Source organism: Adiantum capillus-veneris, chromosome 11, assembly GCF_014529385.1.
Source record: "Adiantum capillus-veneris isolate H3 chromosome 11, ASM1452938v2, whole genome shotgun sequence".
Classification (NCBI taxonomy): Eukaryota; Viridiplantae; Streptophyta; class Polypodiopsida; order Polypodiales; family Pteridaceae; genus Adiantum; species Adiantum capillus-veneris.
Window position 1 is genome coordinate 2,977,828 of NC_140941.1, and position 7,916 is coordinate 2,985,743.

Consider the following 7,916-nt stretch of genomic DNA (forward strand, 5'->3'; position numbering starts at 1 on the left):
TTATTTGAAGTGCATAAATTTCCTCACTCGTTTCTTTTCCATTGGCACGTGGTGCCCGTTCCCATGACACGCATTTCGGGCCTTTTAAAATTTAGTGGTCATTTTTTTAAGGCGTTTCAGTGTAGGTTTTATTTGCGAGGGATTTCGGTTTTGTTGTGCAATGATTCTGTATATATATTAACATTATTTTCATTTCCACGCACATTGGCCAACGCACTTATCCATACACACTCACACTCACGCACTCACATATATACACACACGCCTACACATGTACATATACACATACACACGCACGCGTGTACGCACACACCAAAAAAAATATAAAAAAACCGAAAGATATCGATGACATCGATAAAAAGAAAGGAGGCGGCTAAATCACGCATCGTCGACACCAAAACAAGCGAAGGCGTCGAAGGCATGCCCCGGCCGATCCCGAAAGTGACAAATACGCTACACCAACGTACCAGCGAGGCCACCATTCACCGGCATCGCGTCCACAACGCCCTCTTAAGTAAAACTCGTAGGTTGTCTTCATTTTTCTAGTTTCAAACCAAACCTTGTAAAAAATCTCAAATTTGTAAATTCTCATCCCTCTAGGTCATGGTCACAAAGGCCCACCTAGAGGTTTTTCTTATAATATTTCCGAAGACAAAGCAAGGGTCAACCACCCAGGGCCTACCGCTTTGCTTAGTATCCCATGGTTAGATTACCCTAATCAAACCAGATTACCCAAATCTAAAGTAGGTAGCACCTATAAAAAGGTACTGAGAGGTCACTATCGGGGGGGGGAGGCAAGTTCATCAGAGGTCAGCACTTGGTAGTATTTTGGTGGGAGGAATTGGCAACATTTGCATCACAAGAGAGGGGGCTTAGTGTAGCAATTTTCTTTGGAAATTTGTACTATGTAAAGAAGCTATGTCTACATTTCAACTCCAATGGTCGATGCACACACACTCATGTTAGCAAGGTTCTGGTGTCGATGAGTCATCTCTAGAAAACGCACCAAGTAGACTCACTACCTCTCCCTCTATCTCTCTATTGAATGCAAAGCGCGACACGGACCTCGACGGCCTCGAAAACGCCGGGAGCCGTGTCACGCTTTGCGTTCGTCACCACCAATAACAAAGGATTTTGTGCACAACATCCATAATGTTTTGTATGCCTCATTTTTGTTCCTCGCTAGAGAAAATGTGATTTGACCTCCAACACATGAATCGAAACATTGGTGACTTGAAATCTAACACACAGTGGGATGGGGAAATGGGAACACACACAGTTCACAAACTAGATGCCTCTCTATAGCCCAACAAATATCCAACACCCCAAGCCACACAGAATCACACACACATGCACACCTCCTGCCAACCTTCACAATACAAATCACCTTCGAGCAATCACGGCTACACACACTCTCCCAAGAACACTTCAGGACAATAAACCCATCAACAAACCATCATATCCCAACACCACTGGATGCATACAACTACCCAATCTGTAAATGCACTCCATAGGGAGGCGGCACACGCCTCGACCACACACAAAATAGCTCACTCAATCATTCTCTCTCTCTCTCTCTCTCTCTCTCTCTCTCTCTCTCTCTCTCTCTCTGTGTGTGTGTGTGTGTGTGTGTGTGCGCGCACATACACACACACACACCCGTGTGGCCGCAGCCAACGCTACCACGGCCGAGGCGTACAAGACGAGACGAAGTAGCAAAGTGATCTGAGTTGTGCAATTACCATAACCAAAGAAAAAACATGCACCACAACACATATGCGGATACAATGATGACATTAACGGCAATAAAAATGTATGCTTTCCGGTTAGCGACCACCCGCGGCCACTGGCAGCCCATGGCCTTTGTAAGCTGACCTTCTCAAGCCCTTCCTCCTTCCCTATCATCGGGAGCTCCCCTTGTGCTGGCCATCTTCAAACATTACAGGCCCTGATTTTCTTCTTTTGCTCCTCTCTGACCTTCTCCAACCTTGGCGGCCCCCCACTCGTAGGTCCCCTATAGGTTGCTATCAAACCCTCCTCTGCAGCACTCCATGCTCATGGTTCCAACCTGCTTGCCCCAGTTATCCTGCTCCCCTTTGTCACATTGTCCTCAACCTCGCCCCACCTCTTTGGCCACTAGCGGTTGCCCCCCAAAGGCAAGGCGCCCCCTTCACCTCCCTGCTTGTCGCTCGTCCCGGGCTCCCACAGCCCTTATCTGCTCCCGGCACTGCGCCCTCGTACCAGCACTGCCATGCAAACCCATAGGGCTCCCTTGACCCTCTTGTGGCGCCTCCCTCTTGACCAGCTCACCCTTTCGATCTCCCCCCTGCAGCCAGTTGGCCGGCCCTATTCCTTCAAGCAGCCCGCCATTGGCCGCTCTCTAGTGACCCCGTCACCTGCTCTGTCTCCACCACCTGGTGGTCCTCAAGTGGCCCCTTCCGTAATGCTGGCCTGCATGCAACCGCCACCCCTCCATGCCAAAACAGATGGTGCTACTCTCCTGCATGCCTGGCCTCCCAAAAACAGCGCCACCCTTCAAGCATGCAGCGTTGGACTCGTCATTTTTTTCTTTATTAATAGCCTTTAAAAAAAACTTTGGGCTTGGCCCCCTTGCACACGCCCAAAATTCCCGAGCTTACGTTTGCTTAAAAAAGATTGCTTTTCTCCCTCAAAATTTAGAGCTCCTATGGTCATAGCCAACCTCCTAAAAGTGGCCCTCGAATGTCAGCCTAGATTTAAGATTTCATCCTGAAAGGGTAAAGGATAATAGTTCCCCTTGGTTGCAGCATTTAAAGGCTTATAATCTACACACACATGCCATTTGCCGTTCTTCTTAGGTGTTATGACAACCGGGGAGACCCATTCAGATTCTTGCACGGGATAGATAATACCTGCATCCAATAGCTTGTTGATTTCCGGCCAGAGTGCTTCCTATTGAATTTCCCCTAACCTCCTTAGCGTTTGTGCCTTTGGTTTATGCCCCTCCTTGAGTATGATCCTATGTTTGACTTCCTTGGCACCTCGCAAATATTTATACTCGGTGGAAAACAAATTAGGATAGGATGCACAGACTTGCACATAACTTTCCTTCTCTTGCTTTGTTATGTCTTCTCCTAGCATACCTCTTACCTCTTGGGCATGAATAGGGGAAACTTGAGCTTGTATACCTTCTTTTGGAATAGAGTTATCGATAGTAACCGCAAAGAGATCAACATCAACGTGAAGGAGATCGTCATCACTCTTTCCCTCTTCTATATCTGTGTAGCCTTCATCATAGGTTGACTCCGTTTTCTATTTGTAGCTTTTTGTAGAATCATCTCACTCATCCTTCGCCATGGGATGAGAGCAACTCTCCCTCGTTCGTAGATCAAGCATCACCTATCTATCATTCTCTTTATCAAATAAAGTAAATAACCTTTTTCCCCAATCCTGCTTGGCCCCCATTGCAAGAAGCCATGGTCTACCCAATATAAGCATTGTCGCTAGCTTTCATAACAAAAAAATCAATAAGGCATTCAACACCCATAACCTTTACCTTCACATCCTGTGCTATGCCCAAACACCTGGCCTTGGTATGGTTGGCCATTCTCATTCGCACATTAGATCTTGCCACTGCTTTAACTCTTGCATCCTTCATGGCGGATTCGGCCATGACACACACTTGGGTCCCTCCACCGATGTATGCATGTACTTGCATCTTCTTTCCAATAAGAGCATCAACAAGTGGAAGCACATCGGCTGGACTCCCAACCCTCAATGCTAGATTCCCCACAGTATGCACTCTTGTTTTGTCCCGTGGAAGCCTGGTGCTAGCACTAGTAGACCACTGACGTTGCAATTTAGGATTTACGGCAAGCAACTGACCGAAAGTAATATTAGCCTTTTGGTTCTTGACATCACTCACCAAGTCATATTCGGGATGATCCCTTCCAAGTTGGTAGTCGGATTGCTTGATTTTGCATCTCCTTCTTCTTTTGCTTGTCTCTGGAGGCTCTCTACCTTCGTTGACCTTCCATTTGCCTTTGCGAGCTCTAGTCTCCCGTTCACGTGTCTCCGTCTCTCTTCCTTCACGTGCCCTCTTGTTGGCCAAAACATCCACTACCTGCTCATCTACACCAATTATATTAACACGACGAACTTCTTCATTACCTTGAGGAGCAGGAGGCACAGGATTGTCAGACTGTTGATCTCTTTGCCCGTTGAATCACCCGTGTGCTCTCCCTCTTCCGAATAGTGGGTACATACCTCCTCTTTCCCTTGGTGGATGCGGGCAATCTGGTGTGTAGTGTCCTTCTTCGCCGCAATTATAGCAACGGCCAGGCAATTGCCTAGCTCTTCCTCTGCCCGCTCTTTGCTGTCCTCTATCCATCACACTCAAACGAAGCTCTTGCATTTGTTCCGATAAATCTTGAACAATACGCACTCAGTGTTGAGGAATAGCTGCCACTCCATGATTTGCTTGATCCTCTGCACGAACCTTGCCTTGAGGGCTTGGTGGTTGCTCGTTTCCCATCCACCTTGTTCGATCTTCTTCTTCATCTTCCTGCTCTTTGCTCGAGCAATTGCTACAGCACCGTTGTTGTTCTCGGGGCTTTCGAAATCCATCTTTTCTCGTACCTTGGGATGTAGGCATGACATAAATTTGTCCATCTTGAAATAGTCACCGTTGGCCAATTGCATTGATGTGGCTAATTCTGCCCAACATTCTTCAAACCGATTAAGAAAAATAGTAAATTCTTCACTTACATCTTGTCTGAGAGCTTTTAGCTTCACGTCCATATCCATAGGTGATACTTCCTTTCAAAAATGTTGTAAGAAACTGGTCCGTAGAGCCGGCCATGCATGTCGCGGCTCGCCCTGCAATGTATCGAACCATGCTTTCTCCTTGCCATGTAACACAAATGGAATAGTGTCCATCTTGCTGTCTTCATTAGGCATCCTCAATGATAGCATATATAATTCAAAGTCTGCAATCCATTCGATTGGATCCACCTCACCTGTGAAAAAAGGGCCATAGCTTGGAGCTGCCATGGTATCCTTCGGTTGATCTTTGCATTGTTTTCTTCAATGCTATGAGCGTGTTCTCATTGGGGGCACCACTTATGGAATGGGAGAAATGGGAACACACACAATACATATCCAGTCCCCCAAGCCACTCGGATAGACTCACGCACACTACATTTTCTGTATGGTTTTACTAGTAAGCTCGTAATTTCCACAATTCACGACTACACCCGCCTAGCTATATGCACCTTACCAACACAAACTTGTCAATAGCTCAACACATAGCACATACCTCGAGCAGTATAACACAGCGGCAATCATTCCCTCCCATCTCCTGCTCTCTCTTGCACTCACACATGCTCTCTCTCTCTCTCTCTCTCTCTCTCTCTCTTTGCCATACACAAACTCCAAGGGTCCACACGCAAGCCCCGCGCTTTGAGCACAAAGAAAGACGCCAAGACACAATAGATGGAGTGGGTAGAATAATGAGGTTTTGATTAGAGTTAGGATAGTCTTTAATGCGACATATACAGATATGATCGAGGTCGGCCCCTACACGTATGGCCTTCCTTCAACACACCCGGCCTTTCAGTTCACTAGTGGCGGCCCACCTCCCCTATGGCAGTCCGTATCCCTTGATGACCTTATACACTTGCAAAAAGGCAAGCCCTCGGCTTCAACAATCCTGGCGGCTCCCCATTGTCATATACAAGCTCTCGCTCGCCTGGTTCTTTGAGATGCAGCCACGCCACAACAGATGGTAGCCCTTGGCGGCCCACTTCATGCTCTCATGCTTGCCCCCAGTTGGTTGCATCTAATGGAGGTTCGGACTCCCATGCACAACCTCTTTACTGCAGCTCATGGCGCCTTTCACCACAGGCTCTGTTCGACCCTCTGTAGCATGCCTCCAACTTACTCATTACGGGCTTGCAGATAACCCCTTGGCTTTGACCTTCTTCCCTGATCACTACATGGCTACCCTCCTTTACTGTAGTGCTACTTACTAGCTGCAAAGGGGATGGCTCCACTCAGGCCCCCTCTCTCCAACAGTGCCCTCTTCGTTGATGGCTTTTGTTCACCTCTTCAGGCTTAACTCCATCCTCCCATGCCCTCCCGGTGGCACTCCCTTGCATGGCCGGATCTCCTGCCTCTTGCTCACGCACTTGGCAACCCCCTGTCTGGCGCCACTTTCCCTCCTCTTCTCACAGGCTATGGACAACTTCTCCCATGCATGGCTCCCACCTGTTGGTCGCTTCAATCCATGCGCCACTTGGTGGCCTCGAACTGCATGGCTGCCCCTTCATCGACTTGCCTGCTATATCCCGCTGTCTGGTGGCGCCACCCTAAACCTGCGTCGTTCTGGTTTTTTTAAAAAGCATGGTGTTATTTTAGACTTCCAAGCTTTTCACTTACATTGCATGCTGTTCCCACCCAAGGACGACCGCAATCCAAAGCACCCCCAAACGGGTATAGCTCAAGGTTGTAGTAGCCGAGTCCGAATACTCCTGGCTTCAAGTAGCCCTAGCTGCCCCTTTGCAGCCGCACTTCAATTGCTCTATCATTTGCCGATAGTGGCGGCCACTCGAAGTGTGGACCACCCCGAGCTTGCCGTAATCACGACAAATAGCCTTATTCAGTCTTCAATCCTTGAAACAGTCCTCCAAAAAGAACCCCGTGGACAAATAATGGGACCAAAGAGTAACCAAAGAGTAAATTCCCTACATCTACGAGCATTTTAATTATTAGAGATTAAAAACCAATGCCTGACCTGCTAATTCCCACATCTAGCATACACATCATGATCAAGTTTTCCGCTACCGGTATCTGATATTGACTTCACCACCTCGACCTGTATCTGCATGACTCCATACCAATGCAAGAACCATTCTACTAGACCGACATAACTTTGTCGCACCAACGTCACCACCAACTTTCTGGATGATTTCAACATCGCTTGTGTGGTTTCCAACAAGGATGACGACGCCTCACAGCTACAAATTTTTCCTCTACTGATGAAAGTAGAGGTCAAATCTTGGTACAATGCTTTGCCCCAAGCTACCAAAAATGCATGGGATGTATTACCTGCTGCCTTTGTAAAGAGGTTTGATGGAGGCGCAACCTCAGAAAATCTATGGCATCTACTGACGGAATTAAAGCAGGGAGGTCCGCTAGAGTATGCCACCTACGACTCCAAATTTGTGGATTTGTGGGAGAGATGGGTTGTCTCACTGGAGGAAGGTGAAGGAGTGCCTATTTCCTGAAGAAGGACCGTTTCATTGCTGGCCTGTGGTCGCCGCTTAAAGAGAAGGTGAGGGGAAGGTTTCCTATAACATATGAGTTGGCAGTGAAAGTATCCCGCCTTAAAGACAAGAAGCTGTGCATACAAGCAAGAGTCAACGAGTCAGAGGTATCAAGCTCAGCCTGTATAACAACAACCACCACCACAACCTCTTATTCCACCACTACCCCCACCACCTGCTGAAAGGGAAAGGCGAATCTAGCAAGCACGCATCTAAGCCGCGATGGAAGATAGACATCGTGGATTTTTCACTAGGTGAGTACGCTAAACCATATGACTTAGTTCACGACGTGTTGATGCAGGGCCCGAAGATAACTTGGCCCCAATTACTCCATCTTGCACCAAGGATGAGGAGGCAATGGACGAAGATGGTAAGTACAAAAAAATCAAGACCAAGGATAGCTGGCCGAGCTATCTCTGGGAGGTATCTCGACAACATCCTACCAACTCTGGATGCCCACATCAAGGGGCAAGGAATCTCAAACGTCTCCATAGATGGTGGCGTGCAAATATGCGTCATGAGTGAAAAAATGATGCACCATCTAGGCCTAGAGGTGAGTAGGCCGGCACCTTGCTGAGCCAAAATGGCGAATAACGTAAGAGTGAAATGTGT

At 47.7% G+C, this 7,916-nt stretch overlaps 1 pseudogene; it reads right to left on the reverse strand.

The window, feature by feature from the left end:
- Positions 1 to 1,731: 1,731 nt before the first annotated feature.
- Positions 1,732 to 6,311, reverse strand: LOC147446813 (uncharacterized; annotated as a pseudogene).
- Between the last annotated feature and the right edge of the window lie 1,605 nt (positions 6,312 to 7,916).